Source organism: Hemicordylus capensis, chromosome 1, assembly GCF_027244095.1.
Source record: "Hemicordylus capensis ecotype Gifberg chromosome 1, rHemCap1.1.pri, whole genome shotgun sequence".
In the NCBI taxonomy this organism is placed as follows: domain Eukaryota; kingdom Metazoa; phylum Chordata; class Lepidosauria; order Squamata; family Cordylidae; genus Hemicordylus; species Hemicordylus capensis.
Genome location: NC_069657.1, coordinates 438,565,242 through 438,590,858, shown reverse-complemented (window position 1 = coordinate 438,590,858; position 25,617 = coordinate 438,565,242). Strand labels below are relative to the sequence as shown.

The 25,617-nt window shown below is 45.1% G+C and overlaps 1 protein-coding gene across 31 annotated transcripts in view; it reads left to right on the top strand.

Moving 5' to 3' along the window:
* NRXN1 (neurexin 1) overlaps positions 1-25,617 on the top strand; it is a 1,475,796-nt gene that overhangs the window by 1,071,368 nt on the left and 378,811 nt on the right. The gene's annotated exons all lie outside the window — the stretch shown is intronic.

Here is a 25,617-nt window from a genome sequence, read left to right as displayed (position 1 = left end):
GCTAGTGATGGGCAGTGCCCTCCCTCACAAGTTCACTCTTTGAATAATGCAGAGTAACTGGCTTAGTTTTCCATAAATCTTAATGACTACAGACTTCACTGAACTCTTTGACACGTCCATGCATGCGTGATGTCAATCAGTCATATTTATTGCAGTCAGTAGACAAGAGCTAGATATGCTTAATACATCCCAGGTATTTGGGTATCATGGGTGAGATCTACAACCCCCATAATGACCAGCTGACCTGGACACACTGCATATGCCCATGAGTCCAGGGTTTTTCAGACCTTGAGTGAAGCACTTCCTGCTATCCTACCCCAGGGATCCTCAACTTTGGGCCCCCAGATGTTCTTGGACTTCAACTCCCATAATCCCCGGGCTCAGTGGCCTTTGGCTGGGGATTATGGGAGTTGAAGTCCAAGAACGTCTGGGGGCCCAACGTTGAGGATCCCTGTCCTACCCCTCTTGTGAATAATGTTGTGAGGTGAAGGGTATTTGTGATTTAAATAATCACAGCATACCAGGATCTGGGGGGGATCCCTGATTGGTCAACTAAGAGTGTTAATGTCAGGCAAACATTCAAGTCTCTTGTCCAAATCATCAATTTTCCGAGCTGGCCACCATCCACTACTCAGAACTCTACTAACAGTTTGCAGTTCATTTATATGGATATCAGGGAAGGATATATTAGTACCAGCAGATTTGCAAAGGAATCTGTCAGAGGAATGGTAATGATCCCATTTGGCCGCGTGTGTTAATCATGACGGAAGTCGACTGATCCCCACCATTACTGGGTAGCGATAAATTTTCAATAGAAAACACAGTTGTCACCCTGAAAAGTCAAGCAGGGTAATTTCAAGTTGCCTTAGAGCAAATAAGTAGCAATCACTATGGAAAGTGTCTGGATTTTTATGGCCTCATAAATAAATGATCAGTTGAGATAAACTTAAGTAGGGCAGCCAAGAATTTTAGCAGCTTAGATTAATCTCAACTTTGTTAATATATTAAGTTTGAGTTTGATTTAACAACTGTGCTGCTTTTCTGAAGAAGGAATAGTTCCTCTTTCAAGAAATTACTTATTGATCTATTAGCAATTTACACTTTTACCCTCGGAAAACATTCTGTGGCGATTATTCCCAAATGACACGGTGCTGCTCCGGTGAATTATGGGTTGTGCCTTTGTATTCAGATTTCCCCTTAGCTTCTCTGACAACTCTCTCTTAAGCATTTGTGGCGGTCTGTTTGCCTCCAGTGACTTTGAGATGATGGCATAACAATGTGGCATGTTTTTGCATTGTACTTTGATTGGTGTAGCCCAGGGGATGATGACAGATGTAGTCCAACAACATCTGGGGACCAAAGTTTGAGCATCCTTGGTGTATTCAGTTTAAGGAGCAATTATCTCAAGATGGCAGGAATTGCTTGACCTCATCAAATGACTGGAATGTGGAGGTTTCTCCTTGGAACCTGTGGCTTCAGTTTTATTTATTTATTTATTTATTTATTACATTTATATACTGCCCCATACAAAAAGGTCCCTGGGCAGTTCACAATATAAAACCATTAAAACATAAACATAATTAAAACAATTTAAAATACAATAAAAACTCTCAAACTATAAACTACAAGCCTGACTAAACAGGTATGTTTTAGGTCCTTCTTAAAAACATTCAGAGAAGGGGAAACTCTAATTTTGTTAGGAAGCACGTTCTAGAGTCCCAGGGCAGCTCTAGAAAAGGACCAGTTCTGAGTCACCACCAACCGAGTCAGCAACTGCAATCGAACCTCCCCAGATGATCTTAACTGGCAGTGGGGTTGATGAAGAAGAAGGTGCTCTCTTAAATACCCCGGACCCAAGCCATTTAGGGCTTTATAAGTAATAACCAGCACTTTGTATTTTGCCCGGAAACTTATTGGCAGCCAGTGTAGTTATTTTAAAATGGGTGTAATATGTTCTCTTTGGGCAACCCCAGAGACCAACCTGGCTGCTGTATTCTGTACTAACTGCAGTTTCTGAACTGCGTACAGAGGCAGCCCAATATAAGCACATTGCAGTAGTTAAGTCTGGATGTTACTAGTGTATGCACCACTGTTTTAAGGTCATTTACCAAGAGCCCCTGGTGGCGCAGTGGTAAAACTGCCGCCCTGTAACCAGAAGGTTACAAGTTCGATCCTGACCAGGGGCTCAAGGTTGACTCAGCCTTCCATCCTTCCGAGGTCGGTAAAATGAGTACCCAGAATGTTGGGGGCAATATGCTGAAATCATTGTAAACCGCTTAGAGAGCTCCGGCTATAGAGCGGTATATAAATGTAAATGTAAGTGCTATTTATCTCCAGAAATGGACATAGCTGGCCAATCAGCTGAAGCTGATAGAAAGCAATCCTGGCCATTGCCTCAACCTGAGAAATTAGGGAGATGTTTGTGTCCAGAAATATTCCCAGACTATGTACCTGCTCTTTCCAGGGGAGTGCAACCCCATCCAGAACAGGCAGATCTAAACCACTTCTTAAGTCTCGACCTCCCACATGAGTGCCTCCATCTTGCTTGGATTATCTAGCCCATTGCTGCCTCCAGGCAGGCATTTTGGAAAGTTAGGCCATTTCCTGATGAAGTTGACATGGGGAAATAGATTTGGGTGTCGTCAGTATACTGATACCCTGCACTAAATCCCCTGATGATCTCTCCCAGTGGTTTCATGTAGATGTTAAAAAGCATTGGAGACATTATGGAGCCTTGTGGAACTCTATACCAGAGCTCTTGTTCTGAAGAACAACAGTCTCCAAGCGACACCATTTGGAACCTCCCCCAGAGGTAGGAGTGGAACCACTGCAAAGCCATGCCTCCCCCTCCTAACCCCTTCAGGCGCCTCAGAAGGATACCATGGTATTGAAAGCTGCCAAGAGATCCAAAAGGATCAACAAAGTCACACTCCCCCTGTCAATTCCTAATTGGAGATCATCCAACAGGCCGACCAAGGCTGTCTCTACCCCATAGTCTGCACGAAAGCCAGTTTGAAATGGGTCCAGATAATCCACTTCCTCCCAGGTAGCTTTGAGCTGAGAGGCTATCACCCTCGCGATCACCTTGCCCAACCATGGGAAGTTGGAGACAGGCCTATAATTGCCCAGTTCTGTGGGATACAATTCAGGCTTCTTCAAGAATGGTCTAATAATTTCCTCCTTGAGACAAGGAGGCATCCTGCCCCCACTCAGAGAAGCATTAATGATCTTAACAAGACCCTCTCCAATAACTGTGCTGCTAAATCGTATAAGCCATGTTGGGCAAGAGTCAAGAGAACAGGTGGTGAGGCGCAGTGTCCAAAGTATCTTGTCCACATCCTCGGGAGTCAGAAATTGAAATTGACCCAATGTTGCCACACAAGAGGAGCTGCTGGACACCTCGACAATAGACTGTGCAGTTACTGTAGAGTCTAGTTCAGCTTGAATACAGGAGATTTTATCTGCAAAAAAATGTGCAGATTTTTATCTGCATTTAAAAATGTCGCAACAGGTAATGGATGGATCCAAATACTCATTCGGGGAGGAGGGGCATGTACTAGCCCTCCCACAGCCCTAGAGAACTCTGCTGGATTTGAGCTTGCAGAAGCTATGCGGGCAGAAAAAAACTGTTTCTTTATGTTCTTTCTTTATCTTCATTGCCAGAACATAGATCTTCAGATGTGCTCTGTGTTGTAATCTGTCAGATTTGAGCTGAGTCTTTCTCCACTTGCGCTCAAGCCGTCTGCCTTGCTGCTTCAGCCCCCGTAGTTCTTCCATATGCCAAGGGGCTAATTTAGAAGTGGGTTGGAGAGGGCGCTTAGGAGCAATCATGTGTATTGTCCTAGTGTATTGCCATTATTCAAAATCTGAACCAGGGCATCAACAGAATTGCTGGCAGAATCAATCCCAAAGGTTTGTAAGGCTTCTTGGAATCCTGTGGGATCCAATAGCCTTTTTTGGGCGGATCATCCTAATACAGTAGGTCCTTCACCCCTGAAGAGGAGGGTTGAGGTTTAATCTGGCTGCATGTATCTAAAGCCAGGGATGATGTAACTTCCCTGTAACACATTTCTCAAAAGCTAACTAGCTCCATATGAAGGTTCTTATGCATGGTGTGGAAAGAGTGGAGAGAAAGAAGATTTTCTCCCACTCTCACAGCATTAGAACTTCATCCCACAAAACTCACTGCCAAGGTCAAGTCTACCAGTGGCCAATGGCTGCTAGTCCTGAAGGCTGTGTGATAACCTCAAGGTCCAGAGGCAGGATGCAACGTTTGAGTACCAGTTGCAGGGGAGTAACCGATGAGAGCGAGGCATGCCTTCATCTCCTGCTTCTGGGCTTCCCAGAGGCACCTGGTATGCCATGTAGGAAATTTGCATTTCATTATATTCTTATTAGCTCATTTAGTTGAGCCTGTGAGCTATTTATTTATGCCATGTTATGCCACGGGAGCACAAATTGCACACCCCAAAACAAATACAGCTGGGAAATGAGTATCTTTGGAGCCTGGCGCATGGTGGGGAGGGAGGGCCTAGTCAGGAGATGGGCCCTCCTGGGCCCCCAGGAGCTGGGCGGCCCAGATTCTTTGAACCCAGCTGCTATATTATAGCTCCAGCCCTGCATCACATATAGACAGAAAGGAGAGAAGCGTATGAGCATAGTTAGTTTTTCAGCCTTCTTCTACCCCAGATCTTCATAGTTATTTATAGTTGGATGGGTATGTCAAAGGGGTGAAACTTGTTTAGCATTGCAGGCTGCATCCAATATGTTTGCCATCATGTATTCTGAGAGCCGATTTGTTTTTTAAAAAAAGTGTGAATGGGGCAGGATTAATTCTCAAAAGCACAAGACACACTTCTGTAGGGATTTCGAAGGACTAATAATTCTCACTTTTGAAAGACTTTATACCTGGCCATAAACTACTTTAACAACCATGAGGGCTACGAATGTGTATTTTGTTTCTTTTATTTTATTCTCTTTTCAAAAGAAAAACATGAGATTCTCAAATGGCATGTAGGAATATTTGGACACACAGGAGTGGCTGTTGTAGTCCCCCTCCTTGCTGACTTGCACCTCTCGTGAGCAGAACTAATTCATTTTCTTTTAAGGTTTTCAGATATTGTTGCTTGTAATGATTAGCTCTGTTGAGGAAGCTTCTTTACATCTTGAAACTACACGTTTTGTGTATGCTTCTTCAGGAATGCAGGGCGGGAGGCCTCTTTGTTTCTTTCCTTTTGCTGTAAGTTTTCTGGTCATATTGGACCTTTGCAAAGTGTCACCACAATGCTTTGTTGCATAAATAATTGTTGAGCAAAATATCTGGAAGTTGCTCCTGCACCGGGAGAAATGTGGCTTGATTAAGGGCAGCCGAGACACACATAAGCCAAGGAGGTCAGGCTTAATTAACCCGAATTTCTCTGAAGCTGCAATATCACCACCGTGTCAAATAAGGAAAATCCAATATAGTATTTGTTTTTTTGTCTTTTGCAGGGACAGATAGCAAGGGAGAATGGCAGAGATTAATGGGGGGTGGGTTGGAGTGTCAAAACAGGTGATGGGCCTGGTAGAGAATGCTTGAGAAGAAGCTATTCTGCAAGGTTTGAAAAAAACATGTGAATTGGGCCGAAGGTAAGCCTACCCCAGGACTACAGCGCTTGTGATCCAAGAGAAATGCAACACGCCAGCCATATATTTGGCCTGCCAGACGCTGGGCAATCACTTTGTGTATGCAGGCTCACCCTGGCAGGCAAGAACAGGAGGAGTTGGTTGTTTTTTAAGCTTTGGATTGGCTAGCTGGTTTAGGATAAGATTTGCAACTCTCTTCCCCTCCAGATGTGTTTAGCCCCTTCCTTACCGATCTTCAAATCGCTGTTGAAGACTTTTAGTTTTCGCCAGGCTTTTGCCCTGTAGTTTATTTTTCTGTTCTTTGGTAGTTAATTTAGTTTTTAATTTAGAATGTAATTTTTAATGTTGCCTGTTTGCAGCATGTTGTTGTGCACCGCCCGGAGTCTTCGGAGTGGGCGGTGTATCAAATGTCTCAGATACATAGATACAGAAAAAGAAAGAAAGAAAGAAAGAAAGAAAGAAAGAAAGAAAGAAAGAAAGAAAGAAAGAAAGAAAGAAGAAATTTGATCCTGTGTTCTTATCAGTGCTCAGTCGCAGTGCTATCCATTAAATCATGAGCAAGTAACAAGTCTGAACTGATTCCACTTGCCATTGTTTGGGGAATCAGTCTTTTTCAGCCAGCTTCTAACAAATTTATGTTCTATGTGAACATACCTTAAGCAATTCTTGTCCCACCTGAATCTGTCTGCCTGCCCCTCCCTCCCTCCCACCCTCCGTGAACCATGCTTTTGGCTGTATTGTAGTTGGAAGAAAGTTTGCTGTTCTATGAATGCCTTGGTCTAGGAGCTGGTCTACAGATACAAATACTATACTATTTATTTATGCCATGTTTTATCCTGTTTGTTTATCCTGCACCTTCTACAAGTAGCTCAGGCTCCATCCCCTCAGGGGAATATCTGACAGTGCTCACATGTGGTCTCCCATTCAAATGCGACCAGGATGGACCCTGCTTAACTAAAGGGACAAGTCATGCCTGCTACCACAAGACCAGCTCTCCCCCCACCCATCCTCATAACTGTCTCCCTTCTTCCCTTTCAACAGCACTTACCTGCACAGTGGTAGCAGAGGTGGAGAAAGCATGGGAAGGAGGCCTCTCTTGCTTCTGGAGTGCTTTGTAGCAGCACACCAGGATTCCAAAGGCCTGTGGCCCTTGCTTGACTGATGGCATTTTCTGAGGGCTTCTGCAATACAATGTGGCTACCAGATCAGTGGTCCCTCCAATTTTTTCCATCTCTGTGCAGAATGAGTTTTGTTCTGTGCTGCAGTATCAAGGCAGTGTGTGCCCACCGGCATTCCGAAGGGGGCCTTCCTGATTCAAGCTGAGCGGGATCTAAAATCAACTGAGCAGACATCAGAAAACTTGTGAGCGTGTGCACCAGGCCCAGACTGGGGCACTGAGAGGGCGGTGGATTGTATGTGGGGAAGGCGCCGGGTTTTGAACAAAATGGGTACTGAAGGGTGGGAGTATTATCTGCCGCCGAGTGCGGCGGGGCACAGGGGCGCCCCGCGGGTGAGGCACACCGGGAATATGCCCTGTTGCCCTGTGGGCTAGTCCAAGCCTGGTGCTCATGTGCTCACGCCTTAGAGGGAACAGTGCTGATGTATCCTCTTCAAGAGAGGCACACTAGTAAGGCAGCCTTTCAGTCCCTATATATTTTTTTAAACTGTATTTTTTAAAAAACAAATTTTTTATATCCCGCTCTTCCTCCAAGGAGCCCAGACTACCACATACTTAAGTTTCTCCTCACAACAACCCTGTGAAGTAGGTTAGGCTGAGACTGGCCCAGAGTCACCCAGCAAGTATCATGGCTGAACGGGGATCTGAACTCGGGTCTCCCCGGTCCTAGTCCAGCACTCTAACCACTACACCACACTGCCTCCTTTTGCAGTCCAGAGTGTGCCAGGCCCAGGGTGCAGTATGACGTATGACATTCTTACACCACTGTACTTCAGAGGTGATTAATTGGCACTGCTATATTCTGGCACTGTTTCTGCACTCCCCAAGAACTGGTACCCTAAGCAACCACCATGTTTAGCCTTGTGGATGGGCTGGACCTGTTTGTATACAATGCTATGCTAGCTGGGCCAATGGTCTGACTTGATATCAGGCAGCTTCCTAAGTTCCTAAATTAAATCCTGTGACTGTGAGCATTTGCCCGCACATAAAGTAGTGTGATGTCAAAATCCAAATATTGCACTTCTACCAAGAACAGGGGGGAAGGGTTGTTCAGCACCAGTGACTTAGCTGGAAGCGAATACTGAAGTCAGCATTAGTAATGCCTCCTCAATGTTTCCGAGTCAGCACTGGGGGAAGGGGGGGGAAATACCAGATTCTTTGGTGTGAGTATCAAATTGTTAGGCACTAGTCACAAGATGTGGTGATGGCCACTAGCTGAGATGGCTTTAAAACTGGATTAGACACATTTGTGGAGGACAGGTGTATCAGCTATAAGCCATAAATGTAAATCTGATTCTCTGTGTTTGGAGGCAGTATGCCGCTGGATTTGGGGAATGGCTTTAGCTCGGTGGAGGAGCAGCTGCTTTGGATGGAGAAGGTCTCAGGTTCAGTGCCTGGCATCTCCAGCTAAGACTGGAAAAAGACCATCTGAAACCTTGGAGAGCGGCTGCAGTCATTGTAGATGATACTCTCTGTACTGACTGTAGCTCAGTGGAAGGGCATCTGCTCTGCAAGGTTCAGTCCTTGGCATCTCCAGGTAGGGCTGGGAGTATCTGTCTGGAACCCTGGAAGGATACTGTAAATAACACTACGCTAGTTGGACCAAGGGTCTGATGGTATATCTGCTGTGGGTAGTTTTTAAATTGTTAAATTGTTTTAAGTTTTTGTATATGTTTTAACTTGTTTAATGCTCTTGTTAACCACCTAGAGACAAAAGTTTGGGGCGGTGTACAAATTTGAATAATAAATAAATAAATAAATAAATAAATAAATAAGCAGATCATTCTAGAAAATCTTGAATTGGAAGAATTTCTAGAAACTTCTCTAGAAAATGTCCCTATGGGAATTTCCCTCTCATTTGCAAAAAATTTACATTAACCCTTTTCTTAAAATAAAATAAAATAAAATAAAATAAAATAAAATAAAATCTATACAAACTGTCCTGATACCCTAAATAGTATCTGATCTGATTTGGCTATTTATACAGCAATAAAAACAACAACACACAAGCAACAACACCTTCACCATATCAATTTCTTCACATCTCAAAACATTTTCAAGTAGCCAAGTAGAAAAGGAATGGGCCACTCACCCATTTCTTTTATGGGATGGGTGGAAGGTAGCACCCATCATGGCGAGGGTGCACCCATCATGCACCTATCATCACCCATCTTTTGTGGGTTGGGTGGTAGCACGCATCACTATAGATAGCACCCCTAACAGCAGGATGGAAGGGAGGAAGGTTTGATTATGTGGTTTTCTCAGCACAGGGTATAATATGCTGTGCTCTTGCTGCTACGACTCACATTGACAAAGGCAGAACTTGGGTGCCTGCCTTCCTTTGGTTGTAGTTTGGTTTGTTTGTAAGATAGTGTTGTGGCGATAAATGGACAGTGGCAGCTCCCTTTGTGAGGTATGTGTGTATGTGTGTGATATTTCTTGGTGATTGCTTTAATGAGCTCCATGTCTGGCCTTGAGACTAATTTGTGCGTCACTCACTGCTCTGGTCTGCTCTGCAATCTGCATTGCAAAATTTACTTAGTCAAAATGTGGCTGAAGTTGCTCTAGTTGAGCTAGTGAGACTATCCTCATGATCATGCGTGTGGGCGGATGGTGTTGGTGGGGGAGGCAGGGTCCAACTCACCTTTCCCCCAGATGAACCGGAACATGCTGCTGAGAGCACGGCATGTGCTCCCAGACAATCTGCACTTCTCCATGTGGCATGGATCATTCGAGGCCAGGACCCGTTTCCCTGGCCTCCGGTTATCCTTCAATGCACTACATGATGAGCACAGTGCATTGGGAGATATGCTCGTGAGACGGGTGCTCTAGCTAGCTGTCTTTGTGTGCACTGAGACTGCAAGCAGCCCAGGCACACTCTTGATTCCGGTGCCAGGGGTAAGGACGTGCTCGCGCCCTTATCCTGGGCTAAAGGCCAGGCTTCGAAGTGGGGTTAGGCAGGTGGGCAGCACTAGGCTCTGTGTGGATCCCAGCGCTGCACACAAGCAGCCTAACCCAGGCTGGGCTGCCACAGCCTTGATGACTATGCTTGCCACTAAGGGTGCTGCTGTGGCAGCTGTTGCAATGCTAAGAAGTAAGGAGACATAATTGTGTGTGTGAGAGCAGTTTGTGCCAATGATGTTAGTGCAGCACAGGCACTGTGACTGGCAGTGAATTCTGGGTCAGTGATTCATAAGAACATAAGAACAGCCCTGCTGGATCAGGCCCAAGGCCCATCTTGTTTCGCACAGTGGCCCACCAGATGCTGCTGGAAGCCTACAGCAGGAGTTGAGGGCATGCCCTCTCTCCTGCTGTTACTCCCCTGCAACTGGTACTCAGAGGCATCCTGCCTTTGAGGCTGGAGGTGGCCTATAGCCTTCTGACTAGTAGCCATTGATAGACCTCTCCTCCATGGAGTTATCCAAACCTCTCTTAAAGCCATCCAGGTTTTTGGCTGTCACCACATCTTGTGGCAGAGAATTCCACAAGTGGATTTTGCGTAGTGTGAAAAAGTACTTCCGTTTGTTGGTCCTAGATTTCCCAGCAATAAATTTCATAGGATGACTCCTGGATCTAGTGTTATGGGAGAAGGAGAAGAATTCTTTTTTGGCCATTTTTGGACTGTCTTTGAAATGTGTGTTCTGTGTTGGGAGGGACAGATTCCCTTTTATTGTGTGCTTCTGCGGTGTATTTCAAGGCAGGGTTGCAAAATGCAATGCATTGTGTGCAGTACACTCTATTAGTGCAGCCTGTTCCGGCTATAGGGAACCATGATGAAACTCGAAACACCTCATAGGTAGCTCCTAGGGCCACCAAAGTGGGTTGTGTGGTAGGGCGTGATGGGTGCTACCTACCACCCAACCCACACAAGAAATGGGCAAGTGGGTGATTTTGAACAAAATTTTAACATTTCCCCCAAACCCCCATAGGATCCATCCCACAAAAGAAATGTACCGCTTGCCCATTTTAGAAATGGAAAAATTTCCACGAAAAACTATAATATGGGAAAAATTTCCAGAACTGTTTCTGTGTGGGAAAAATTTCCAACTGCTATCTCTGAGTATAAAGCGGCGTCCTATATAACCTAGATGAGTTTTTAGTTCCTAGCTGTCATGCAACAAGCAGATGTTGAATTCCTTTCAGCACCACAGCTACAAGCTTTTAGTAACATTTAGAGTTTTTCTTATTGATATGTCCTCTTTGAAGGCCTGTTAACTTCATTGCCAGGATTCTCCCCCCTTTGCTAAGCAGGGTCCCCCTTGGTTTGTATTTGAATAGGTGACTAAATGTGAGCACTGTAAGATATTCCCCTTAGGGGATGGAGCCGCTCTGGGAAGAGCTCCTGCATTCCTGCATGCAGAAGGTTCCAAGTTCCCTCCCTGGCACCTCCAGGTACAGCTGAATCTCTAGTTTGTCACTTTGGAGAAGCCACTGCCAGTCTGTATAGACAGTACTGAGCTAGGTGGACTCACGGTCTGATTTGGTAGAATACGACAAATATTTATATACCACTTTTCAACAAAAGTTCCCAAAGTGGTTTACATAGATATAAAAAAATAAACCAAATGGCTCCCTGTCCCCAAAGGACTCACAATCTAAAAAAGAAATATAAGATAGATACCAGCAACAGCCACTGGAAGGATGCTGTGCCGGGGATGGATAAGGCCAGTTGCTCTCCTGCTGCTCAGTGAGGAGAACCACCACTTTAAAAAGGTGACTCTTTGCTCTGTTAGCAGGGGACGGCAGAAGAGAGAAGGCATCTTCCTATGTCCCTATATTTCTCCCGTTCTGCTCATTAAAATCAAAATGGGGTGTGTGTGTGTGGGGGGGAGCATGCCGTGAAAAGGTTTTTAGAAACCACTCCGCATATCTGATAATGTCACATCTACGGATCCCACCTTCCTTTGCCAGCAGATTTGATGGCTGAGCATATGCAGGTTGCTAGAGCACCACATGGCAGCTGGCAGCAGGGAGCCCCACTTGACAAGTGGCTTTTGTTTTATTTCTTCCCCGTGGAACCTTCCCCAATTTCCTCAGCTTTTGTAGTGTTTTGATGTGTTCTGCAGCTTTGCAGAACTGAAGCAACAGGATTTGGTGTCATTTAATTTCAAAGAGGCTTGTGTCGTCCCGTTCCACCCCCCCCCCCCGCCGGCCCCGTTCTTGATGCAAACAGCAAATGATTCAAGCAAAAGCTTCTGTACCGAGTGCGGAGGGAGGGGAATGTACTCTACGTGCCATATAGAATAAACAGCTGGTTTTAGAATCAGGGTGAGCTGCTCGCTTCTACTTTGGAAGGTTTTTGGCGGAGGGCCACATGACTGCATTCTGTTGGGCCCCAAATCTGGCTGTTGCTGGCCCTTTGACCAGCCCAAGGTTTCTGGGCATGCGAGGTTGTTCTAGTGCAGGCTGTGTTGTATACCCTCTGGCATTTCACAGATAGAAACAAGGGCATGTGCTTGTATTACTGCCCAAGCTTCTGCTAGAGATAGATCCATCCATCTTTTCTATTTCGTCCAAACTTTGCATGGTTGTAGCTGATTTCTACCGCACTGCCTTCCAGCTTAAAATCCCTGGATGTTTGTTTCCAACACGGAAATGGTTTTTGGTTTTGTTTTGTTTTTTGTTGGTGTTGGGGTGTGTGTGTGTGTGTGTGTGTGTGTGTGTGTGTGTGTGTGTGTGTAATAGTTTGTGTGTGTTTTAAAAGTTTCCCAAAAACCGTTGCAAATTTGACCACCGGAAGTAGAAAGTATAGCAGTGATATCAGCTACTGCCCATCTCTAGAGGTGTAGATCTTGTCCCAAATCACAGTGAGTCGTCGTCCCCGCAGATGGTACCAACCACTCCAGCTGACTCATGTACTATATGAGGAGGCTGTTCACACGAGCGTGCAAAACTGGGCTAAAGGAGCCCAGTATGGTTTGGCACACTCATGTGAACCACCGGGATCGTGCCCGATATCCCACTGCCTACACAGCAGCAAACCCACCTCAGTCGCTTCCCATTAAAACAAGGTTAAGGGAGTGAGCGGGCCTTTCCCCTCATTTTTCTAAATCGTGTGTCAGCCAATTAATTCCATGCCAGCACACGTGCGGGGAGGGGGATCTCAATAATGCTCCACACACTTGCGTTGTGCATTATTGGAGCTCTGGGTCCCGGCACCCCGACCCCTGGAGCTGTCGGGTGAGCTGCCGGTCATCGGGCGGGCAATCCGCCTGCCCGGGGAAGGCACGGAGATAGCCTGCGGGGAAGGTAAGTGAAAACTGCCTTCCCTGCAGACAGCCCTGGAGCTCTCCTCACCGCTCGTGAGAAGAGCTCTGGTCTGTCCATTCACTCTACAGTATGCTGGGGGTTGCGGGGGACACTGTTGTTTTGCAATATATTACCAGGTGTTCAGCATGTATTTCAGCAGCTGTTTTGTGTGAAATGTGAGGCTGCGCATTGCAGGGCAGCATCAGCGTCTTTTGTACATTTATCCACATGCATGTGTCGTAGAAACAGAATGCATCTCCCACCCATTCCCGTTCACACACTCGAACCTGGGAAGGGAGCTGAGCTCCAAAGAAAGACCATCCTAGCAACTTATGCTAATCACATTTTGAACCAAAGGCGAAAGTAAGCCCAGTGCATTACCAGGAACAAGTATCAGCAAACAGGGACAGAACTGGCAGATAGGGCCAGTTGGAGCTTATGGTGCTACGGCCACCGTCCAGGTCATTTTCTGGAACATACTCTGAACCTACCGGACAGTGATGGACCCTGATTCCATGCCAGAAAGGCTTTGGGGCTGGGTTGAATTCCTCTCCATTTCTGCTCTCCATTTTTAATATCATTTATTTGTATGTAATGCCTGCCTGATCAGTGCAGGAGGGGGGAAATGCCCAACCTGTCTCCAGGTAAGCCATCAGTTATCTTGCAATGTGGGGTTTTAATTGCAAAGGTTTTGTGTACATGTCTGCAAGTTGCTGTGCTCAACTAGCAATAACTCTTGTTCGGAGCAGCGTCAGGGGACTGTGCAGTTGCTTGGTACTGCTAGATTTGCTCTCTCTGGATTGGTTCTTCGGAGCATTCAGTGTGCTATTTTCCAATGCTCTAATTGCTTATGTCTGGGAAAACACACACACCTACCTGTTATACACTTGCTGCCTAAAAAAAGATGGCTGTGCACTTAATCGAGTTTTTAAAAATCATGGCATGGAGTGGATCACGTAATGGGCTTCTTGAAAGGTATTGAAAAGAATATGAAAGGAGTTCTTGCTATTATGCAGGGAAACATAAAAGCTTTAGATCAACAGTAAAAACAAAAACAAAAAAAACCCCACACACCCAGAGACAGAGAACCTGGCGCAGCAAATAGATTTTCAAGGAGTTTTGCACATATTTTACTTTATTTATCAGTGTTAAATATCGTGCTGCTCTTTTTTCAAAAGCAAATTGCGAGGTAGGTAACACAAGAAATATAAAATGTAAATAAAATGAATTAAAAATTAAAATATTATTTCATTTATATTTGCCCTGTTTTTGCAAATAAAGCAGAAAGGTTGATTAAGAATGAGGGAAGGCAGGAGAAAAAGAGGAGTGTTCATTATTTTATGCTCCCTGTTGATGGAATTTACTACCCTTAATTGGTGCAGCGGGGAAATGACTTTACTAGCAAGCCAGAAGTTGCCGGTTCGAATCCCTGCTGGTATGTTTCCCAGGCTATGAGAAACACCTATATCGGGCAACAGCAATATAGGAAGATGCTAAAAGGCATCCTCTCATACTGTGCAGGAGGAGGCAATGGTAAACCCCTCCTGTATTCTACCAAAGACAACCACAGGGCTCTGTGGTCACTGGAGTCGACACCAAATCGACAGCACACTTTCCTTTATTGATGGAATTATAGTCAAGGTTGGGGATATTATTCCAAAGATAGCATGCTAGGTTTCTTATGTCATACTTAATGAGTGAATATCGGGGGTGGGGGGGAGGGGAGATCCCCATTGCTGAATCCTTTTTGCCACTTACAATATTATTAGTGCTCTGGGTTTCATTATGACTGATCTCTGAATTGCTTGCTGTTATGTGCTATGCAGTCTTTTAGTATAAGTGTCTGATCTAAACTTCATTGAAGTTGGTGAAAAGAATCTAATGGTCTAGAATCCCTTAATGATTTCTTTGACCCCTCGTACTCACAAAGGTTTGCTTCTCATTTGAGTGATCATTCTGTTACTGACCTGTGCCGCAGGGGGAGAATTGTGAGATGGAGTGGGCGTCTGTAAAAATCCACCCTGAAGGGGCAGATCTACCATGAGGCAGGCTCCCAAGGGGGCCAGATGAGCTGTGCACCTCCTGCCTCTGCATCCCTGTGTCCCCTCCCTCTGCCCTCCTTGCTGGGAGCAAAGAGCCAGTGTGTGGGCTAATGACATCACCACCCAGCGACATGTGCTGGGTGATGACGTCATTAGCCCTTGTGCTGGCAGCAGTGGGGAAGGAGGCTGGTGGCCGGGTGGAGGTTAGAGATGGTGGTGGAAGCCACCAAAAAATCTAACCATGGGCCACCCACGTCTCTACACTAGCAATTTCCTGCAAACAAAGACCTGGCCTGTTAGGGAGAAGGCTAGGCTAGAACCCTCCCTGGCATATTAGCCTTCTGTGTACAGGATTCATTTCCCCCGGAAGAGCATGCAGTCATCCAACTGCAGTACAGACCAGACACGTTATTACCAGCTCACTGAGAACTAGACCATAATATTAATATTATTTTCAGTACTTTTTAGGTGGCCCATTACTGTGAAGAGTGATTGGAAGGAAGCAAGGGCAAAACAGGGACTCATGCAGATACAGCAGACAGCCCTGGGAGAGCCACCATCAGTTAGTGTAGACCAGGGATTCTCAACATTGGGTCCCCAGATGCTATTGGACTTCAGCTCCCATAATCCCCAGCCAAAGGCCACTGGGGCTGGGGATTATGGTAGTTGAAGTCCAATAACGTCTGGGGACCCAGTGTTGAGAATCCCTGGTGTAGACAGTGCTAACCTAGATGGACCAGTGGTTTGATGCAGTAGAAGGCAACCTCTTCTAATCACTAGGAGCATCCATAGCTCAGTGGTAGAGCAGATGCTTAGCATGCAGAAGGTCCCAGGTTCAATCCCTGGTTTCCCAGGTAGGGCTGCGGAACACCCCTGCCTGAAACTCCAGAAAGTTGCTTCCACTCATGGTAGACAGAGCTGACTTAGATGGAGCCATGGTCAGATTCAGGAGAAGCCTCCTTCAAATATTCAGTGACTGATGGAGAGGTAGGTGTCCCAGGAGGCAACCTTCGAAGCAGGAGTCCTTGGGGTCCCTTTGGAACCCTTACCTTCTTTCCCCAAACCAGGGAGAAGAAGACCCATGATGCCTAGACTATTCCGGGGGGGGGGGAATGAACCTAGTTGCCTCTCTGCCAGTGCCAATGCAGCTGCTTTTATCTGTCTCACATCAGAAGTGTTGTTCACCATCTCTAATTACTGTATTCATCTTCACTATTGCCTGACACAGGTGTAATATCAGGAATCTTAGCAGTATGACAGGGTTATTACTTTTGACCCTTGGAGACATTGCAACGGCGCTGCTTTCAGTCACAAACCAACTTTTTTTTTTATTTTGCACTGCCAGCCATCTTAATTGGCTCCCTGTTGCTATTCTTTTTTTGAAAAACACAAAACAAAATGGAGAGCATCCCGTCAGCATTCCTCGGTAGCAATCAACAATACAGGCAAAGGAGGAGAAGCACAGCAAGCTTCATATACTGTTTGAGACCTTATGGATCTGTGTGAAAAGAGAGCATTGGGCTTCGATCTGAGTGCATAGAGGAGCGTGACCAGAGAACGGTGGCTTTTGGGAAGACACTAGCCCCGTTCACAAGTTAACACATTCTGTACACACTGGTGCAGTCTGTGTCACTGGCATAACAAGCAGTGTTCTCTCTAACTTTTTTCATCTGTCTGCGGAATTAGTTTTGTTCTGGGAGGCAGTATGAAGGTAGTGTGTGCGCACATGCATGTGTTCAAATAATCATCTCATCCACACCCACACACCCCACCGTTTTCCATAGCACCATTAGGCACTGCAATCCCCCCCCCCTTTGGTTATTTTATTTTATTTTTATTTTATTTTGCATACAGCTGTTTTTGGATGGTGGCGGCAATGGCAGTGGCCATCATCCCTACCCCAGAGGAGGAGCCACTGCCCCCCCGCGCAGCAGCGTCCACTAACCACCTCCTCCTCTGCCACTGCCTACACAACCTCCAGGTCGTATTGTGCTGGCGGCAGGGAACTAGACAGCGTGCCTGGTGTGCATAAAACTAGCCGAGCAATGGTGCATGCGCACCCGTCACCATTCCCCAGCTGGCATTTCCCATGCCGGGTGCACTGTTTAGTTACTTTGCCACTGGCCCTTGTAGGGTCAGAGGAGGAAGCTCACAGGGGTGGCGCGTGGGGAGGAGACAAATGAGGGGCCTGTGACAACACCCACCCCGCAAAGGCCCCAGCACCCCCATGCGCTCATGTTCACTGAACATGTTGGGACCCCGCTAGATCTGCCCCTGATCTGTGTGCAGGGCACACACATACAGATTTGTACGCACATATAGATATTCAGGCATTATCTTCAGTGCGTATACAGTAGTGGACTTCCTGTTTCTAGCTTGCATTTGAAGGGACCTTTACTGAGGTTCACTTTTAGTTCAAACACACATACAGTTATGCACACAATAACTTGTACATGCATACAGACCATAGATATGGGTTTTCCGAGAAAAATTGGATTGGGTTTGTTTTTTTCCGGGGGAAGGGGGAATCCCTATTCATTTTTCTCATTTGCATACAATTTACATAAAAACCTCTCAAAGAATTTTATTATGCAAATTTTCCTGATGCCCTAAAGCAGGGGTGGGGAACCTTGGCCCTCCTGCAGATGTTGGCCTACAATTCCCATAATCCCTAGCTATTAGCCTCTGTGGCTGGGGATTATGGGAGTTGTAGTCCAAAAACAGCTGGAGGGCCAAGGTTCCCCACCCATGCCCTAAAGAGATTGTGTTCTGGTCAGGTCCCTGAGTCCCCCTGGGTTAAATGTAGTGATATCAGCCTGCATTGGTAAGACCCCGTTCAGTTCTCATGCACTGTCCATGGAAGACAAGAATTTCCACTAACATCTGCAGTCTTCTTCTCTGGCTATTGTCAAGGGACAGACTAAAGAAAGAACTCAGCCTCTTCCGAACTGGCTTGCTAAGCTGACAGATCCTTCACTGGTGCAGTATAAATGGCAGCTTCAGAGTCAAGCTAGCTAGAGCTATTAAACTGAAACCTGCACCTGATTTGATTAGAGATTTTATTAATTCTAGGAGGGCTTATAAAATGCTACTCAGGAAGGGGGGAAAAAAACCCTGGAACATCAATGTCCCTTGTAGAGAGATTTTGAACAGGTGGCTGCAGATAAGAATTCTTCCACTTTGTGCAAAATTGGTAGCCTGGGGACATGATAAGGTTACAGTTAATGTTGAAGTCCTTCTACCTAATAAAACTTGGGTTGAACATTTCCCCTCTTTGTATGGTGATTTCTTTGACTGGGGATAGAGATAGGTCTCCAGAGGGAAGCTTCAGATCCTTCTGTTACCATTCCACCTTCTGTCACACCTATTCCTGCCACGTCGATATTTTTAGAAACCAATTGTCAAGGCTGTTCTCCCTTGCTGGATTTCAATTCTTGACAACTTCCTTACTTGTGAGTAATAGAGGACAGTTTCCTTACATTTAGAAGATGGGGAACATTATTCCTGTTAATTAATAGAAGGGATCCAGCAACTTAGAAGAATGGAGGATCAAATGTCAAGTGAGAAGGTAAAACCAAGCAGGAGAAAGTGTGAAGGGTGCAGAGATGATTTTGTTTCCGGTAAGTTTCTAATTGGACATGAGGCAGCTTCTGTGCCTTTTTTCCCCCGATTACCTTTCCTGCAAAGTGGAAACTGGCTCAAATCAGATCTTAATGACAGACGAAATGCAAGGTCAGGTATCTCATCTTGAATGTATAAATTGCCAGCTGCTGTCGCAGAGGACACTGCAGCTGTGGGGTGCCTGGGGACACATGGATTGGGACCATGGTGGAGAGAGAAGGTTAGCATTTCCCTTCACTCTACCATGGTCCTTGCACTGTAGCTTATTTCTGAACAAAAATACAACTGACATTCAAGGGCCACGCTGCATATTTAATGGATTGTGTAGTTTGACGCTGAGTTAACATTTGCATTGAGCTCTGCCAGAATCCTGACTTCGGCCAGTTCAATTAATAAGTCTTGGGGATTTGGTGGATAGCTTACTGAAAACATCAAGCTACCTTGTGTTAGCAGGCTACTCTGCTCCCTTTCTTCAACATCCTTTGCTCTGTCTTGCTTATTTGTCTTTTTTTTTTTTCTAATGCAAATTTAAGATGACCTTAGCTTTTCTGACTTAGGAATGGGCTTCTCTTCTTTGGTAAATGCAACAATGATATAAGAGCAATATATTCTTCTGGAACCTTTGATTTCCTGGAAACAGAGATATTCTCAATAATTCATGTATCCTCCTTACAGAGAAATATACCAATTTTCCCTGCTCCATTATATTCTTTAATCTTCATGAAAACTGTTAGTTTCCTGTGCCTTGGTATATAATGCGGCCCTTGACTGTAAAAGACTTCGCATGTTTCAGGGGTTATGAAAACAGATATTTATGATGATGCGGTTGTTGCTTGCAATTTTGCTGCAAATCATAAATGGGCTGAGTTGGTGGATTGTAATCCTCCGTTACACCTGATTTAATCTTTTGCTTCACACTTTGGAGTAAATATTTCCATTTGATAGAGAAGTGGCAAGCCATAAATGATTTCACTGCATTATATCATCTTTCTGTCTTGCCGTATATTTTGCGGGTGGGATGGGGGTGATGAGGGAGAATATTGACAGTAAAACCAATACTGCATCATATATATTTTTTCATATATAAAAATCTTTTAAAATAAAATTAGGTTGTATAATTAACATGGACTATACAGTGTAGTAAGAAGTGGCATCAAATCCTATATCATCTGAGCAGGCTTCATGCTAAGCATCTGCATGCCTTACTACTGACGGCATACCCTTATATTTGATTAACCATTGCTGGTTGAAAATAATGCTCAGAACCAAATTCCTGTCCCTAATTACTGCCATTTGTTACACATTTAAGGCTGGCGCTTCATAGTTTAGCCAAAATGCCCCAGGGGTTGATGCTGGTTTGATAGCCTAGCTTATTTATAAATAGTGGTTAGTACAAACTGTGATTTGCCAGTTTGAATGCAACAACAAATCAAGATTTGTTCTAAACTGGGAATAGAAACAGTACATTTCCTCCCCTTTTGTTGACAGGGGGAACAACCGACTCTGGAGTTTGTTCTAGTAACACAGGGGTCTCAAGCTGAGGCCCTCCTGTAGATGTTGGCCTTCACTTCCCATCATCTCTGACTACTAGCCATACCATTGTAGGGGTGTGCATGGAACTGGCTGGCCCAGTTTGGTTTGAGTCTGAACCGGACTCGAACCAGACTGAGCCAGTCCGGTCCGGCACCCCTTCAAACCCCACCCCCCAGGCTTGGTCCAGGCCGAAACGCCCCCCCCCCCCGTTTGCGGACCTTTAAAAAATAATAATAATAAAATTGTTAACCTTACCTCCTTCAGGGGAATTGTTGGAGGGGGCAGGGGTGTGTGTGTCCGCGGAGGTTCCCCCTCCCCACACAGAGGCCAATTGCGCAGGTGCCATGGCCTCCAAAATGGCGCTCGTTTTTAAAGGGATGTGCCCACGATTCAGACACCTGAATCATGTTTCGGCACATCCCTACTCCAGAGGATTGTATGCATCCCTGTTTAAATCAGTGGATGACAGACATTTGCAGATTAAATGAATACAACAGAGAACTGGTGAAGCAGAGACTTTAAGCAACATGCCCAGAGTGAGGGAGGATGGGCTTAGGCTGCAATTCCTGGTATAAGAATTGCACTGTCTCTTTTCGTCCTTGGAACCATTGGGAGAGGTGAAGTAAGAAGTTGGGCTAGAGGTTTGTTAGAAGACATGGAGTATTTGAGGAAGGGTCTCAAGGGAGAGAGGTGGGGGTGGATGACACCACACTGGTGTTCTGAAAGGAGTTTCAGGTATAAGAGACAGCAAGCAGGTACGAGACAGAGGGACTGGCTATTGAAGGAAGTTGGAGACTTTTGAGTGGCTAAGGAAGGTAGAAACCAAAGGAGTGAAAGTTACAGGCCAGAATATGTTGGAAGACAGGGGCAGAAAAATCCTGTGCCCCAAATTCTATCCTCTCCTGGCAATTTAATTTGCACTCTACACAATTATTTTAGTGGAATAACTGTTATGTATAAATGAAAGCTAATATGCATTGTTTTAATAGAGTTGTATATTGGAATTAACATGTTAATTAGCTGACAAATTCTTCTGTTTTTCACAAGGTCCATTCGTTAACACCATCGCTTCCTATTCAAGTGTTCCATTTGGTTTATGCTAATTTCCAAATTATTCCTGCTTTTGCTTTAATAACTATTTATGACTCCTAGAAAAATACACCTAATTAATACCTAGGCGCAGCGCTGCAATTAAATGTTAATCAGATTTGATTTCTAGAGTAATGCACCAGCAATCTCCTAATCTCCTGAGTTACAACTTGATGAAAACTTGATTACCCCAGTTACGGAGTTCATGATTCAGAAAGCATTTTTCCTGCACAACCCCCGGCTTGGTGTGGCCATTCCTGTTTTATATTTTGCCTTTGCTTTAGCACACTGTGGAGATAAATTACTTCAAAATGAGATGCAATCATGACAGAAAGAGAGCCAACTACAAAAGAGTCAGAGATAAAAATAAGAAGGAGGACTGCAGTCTTTTGCACATATTGACTTGTCAGGATGATCTAAACTTAGCAAAGGATATTTTTTTATTAACCTGGGGATGGCGGTGTCTCTCCAAATCACGTCCCTCCGGTTTTCAGCATAACGGAAACAGGCAGTTGAAGCAAGCTTGGGAAACATGTGAACTTTTAACCTAGACAACTTCTGAACAGATCCCTGGCATATATGCTTCTGCAGAGTGCAAGGTAAGCTTTTCTTGGGAGGTTGTAACTGTTTGGGAGAAAAGAGAAGATTTAAAACAAAACAAAACAAAAAAACCCCTTATACCTCCCCTTATGGGTGCATCCATTTTGAAAATATTTTGTATGATGTTACGTTGTGACAGCAGGGCCAGGTCAGGTTCGTAGGAGGCTATATCCCAATCCCTAGTGCATGTTCCCCAACCTATTCTGGGTTCATGTAGTCACAAGGGTTCAGATTAAAAAAGTTAATCAGGATTAGTGGGTCCTGTGGAACTTATTGTGTGAATCAGCATGAAACATCCTGGTTATCTAACCTGGTTTACACATGGACGCACACACACAAACACATACCTGATACAGTTTAGGAAAAGCTATACAATCGAAGAACCACCTTGAGATTATTGTAATGAAAGGTGGTATAAAAATCTCACCATAAATAAGTAGATTAAAAAAATTTCCACTGTTGCTTAAGCATCAAGTGTCAACCACAGTTAAGGAGAGGGCACTTGATCTGACCTACTGTGGGTCTGATCCTGTTCGGAAGACTTTCTGTTCTTCATTGTCTTATAGATTGTTCCATGTTATTTAGCCATGGTGTTGTCACATCCCATAAGGACTTGAGCCTATTAGAAGGATTGATTTCCAATGGTGATATCCAGTAAGCACTTAGGAAATGTTTCTTGCATAAATTGGGAATATCGGGTGATTCCTCACTTGCTCCTTCTCCTGTAGGTACATTTGAAGACTGTGTGTGTATGTGTGTGTGTGTGTGTGTGTGTGTAGGGGGGGCACTATTTTTTCTTTTATATATTTCCATTTTTAGATTACCTTCCAAAGGGAAGACAGTTTATGAGATTTCCATGTCTCTGTGTGGGCCCCCCTCTATTAACTTATGTGTTTACAGTCCACTACAAACCAAATTCTCAGCACATAGCATGGGGTTCTAGGGTTTTTTTGGGTTTTTTGCTGATCTGCCATGTTAGTTCAAGATGGCAGCCATTCAAAGTTTATACAACACCCATTGGTAATCTGTGTGCTGATAGCTGGATATAAACCAAATGCACAGCGAAGGGGGCGGGGGTCCTTGGTCAGAGTCATTATGTGGAGCCAACGTGGTGTAGTGGTTAGAGGGCTGGACTAGGACCGGGGAGACCCGAGTTCAAATCCCCATTCAGCCATGAAACTAGCTGGGTGACTCTGGGCCAGTCACTTCTCTCTCAGCCTAGCCTCCCTCACAGGGTTGTTGTGAAAGAGAAACTTAAGTAAGTAGTACACCGATCTGGGCTCCTTGGAGGAAGAGCAGGATATAAATGCAAAAAATATTTTTTTTAAAAAAAAGTGACAAGAAGTCTCCACTAGTTTTACTTTGAACTACTTATTTATTTTCAGTTGTTAAATAGAAGTCCAAATGATAATTAGCATTCTGAACACTTTGGAGTGTTCAGAGTGCCTCACATATATTTTCTTGTAATCCACAGAAAAGCTTTAAAAGGTTGATTAGTCTTATTATCCATACATTGTAGATGGAGGACTGAGCCTTTTCTTACAGCCACATACAGGTTCATGGTGTGAAGAACTCACAAGCAGGCTTTGAGCTGGGGATGTTCTGATTTGTACCTCCGTCTCTTAGCTATTATGCTTCCCCAGCTCTTTTCACACATCGCTTCAGGGTGGAAACATCACATGTTGTTGACTTCTGTGTGAGAAAGAGCAGTCACAGATCACACACATATAGATAGAGATGTGTCTACGCAAAATACTTCACTTAGGGCTTAGTTGAAATTTGGCTACCCCATTCACTGTAAGCAAAACTGGGAAGATTTCAGCTATTTTCAGGAACACTTACCAGGCAGGGGAGGAGCCACCGTTGAGCGAATGGGCTCAAAGAACCCGGGCCGCCAATGAAAAAGGCCTCCAAAAGCCCCATGCACATGATGTCATGTGCACGGGGGTGTGGCTCGGGCTCCAGCAAGCCCCGAGCAAGCTCTCCCCCAGCCCCGCCTGGGCTCCAGAGAGCCCGAACAAGCTCTCCCCCCGTCCATTTCAGGCAGTGCTTTCTGCCTGACAGCATTTATTTCTCTTTCTCTCCCTCACTGGAGGGAGCGAAAGGGAGATAAAGGCTGTGAGGCAGCAAATGCTGCCTGAAATGGACAGGGGGCGAGCTCTCTTGGGCTCTCCGGAGCCTGAGCCATGCTCCCGTGCGTGTGATGTCACACGCACGGGACATCACTAGAGGGGCCGCTGAGCGAGGCCGGACACAGGCCGTGGTTCAGCTGGCTCCACGCCTGTTACCAGGGCAACCCTCTCAGTGGTTGCCAGCTGGCAACCCCTCTTTTGATTTACCCGCAACCCCCCCTCACAGTGGCACTGCATTATTACATTGCATTGGTCTGAGGGTAAATAGGTATATAGACAGCTGCTTCATAAAGAGTCAGAGCATTGATCCCTCTAGGTCAGTATTGTGTACTCTGACTGGCAGTGGCTCTCCGGGGTTTCAGACAGAAATCTTTCCAAGTCCTATCTGGCAGTGTCAGGGATTGAAGATCAGGGATTGAAGACCAGCTCTTTTCACTGTTAAGGGAGGAAATCTGGTCTTGTGGTAGCAGACATGAATTGTCCCCTTTGCTAAGCAGGGCTGCCCTGGTTGCATTGAATGGGAGGCTACATGTGTGAGCACTGTAAGAGATTCCCCTCAGGGGATGGGGCCGCTCTGGGAAGAGCACCTGCCTGGTTGCATGCAGAAGGTTCCAGGGTCGCTCTTTGGCAATCCAAGATAGGACTGAGAGAGATTCCTGCCTGCAATCTTGGAGAAGCTGCTGCCAGTTTGTGTAGACAGTACTGAGCTCGATGGACCAAGGGTCTGACTCAGTAGAAGGCAGCTTCCTATGTTCTTTTGCTCCTTATTGAACCTGAGATATTCTGCATGCAAAACAGATGCTTTACCACTGCACTATGGCCCAGGACTTCTGAGAAATATAAATGGCCCCTCCTAAGAGGAGCACTGCTGCCATTATGAAACATCTCCAACCTTCCCCCAAATGTGGACTGGTTAGATAGCTTTCCGCTTAGCACTCCTTACAATAGGGGCAGTTTACATATTATTATTATTATTACATTTATATCCTGCTCTTCCTCCAAGGAGTCCAGAGCGGTGTACTACATACTTGAGTTTCTCTTTCACAACAACCCTGTGAAGTAGGTCAGGCTGAGAGAGAAGTGGCTGGCCCAGAGTCACCCAGCTAGTTTCATGGCTGAATGAGGATTTGAATTCGGGTCTCCCCGGTCCTAGTCCAGCACTCTAACCACTACACCACGCTGGCTCTCTATTCAACTGCAAGTCCTGCATTGTGAAGAAGAGAGATCAAATGGTGGTGCACACACATGTGTGAACCAGCCAGTAGTCTTTAAAATTTCATTCTATAACTCATCCTATCCTAAATTCCAAAGGAGTCTCATGACAATGTAAAGCAAAGAGCTTTAAATGAAACTCTAAAAATTATAAAATATCCCAGGGATAAGGCATCAAGTGCCACACAAAAGTGCCATTGATGCTTATTTAATTTTTTTTTTTTTTTGTAATTTAGATCTCATTCCACAGCTCTAAAAGCCCTCAGGGCAGATTACATCAATACAATAAATAAAACATACAATTATAAAACGTAAAACATCCGACAGTTGTCAATGA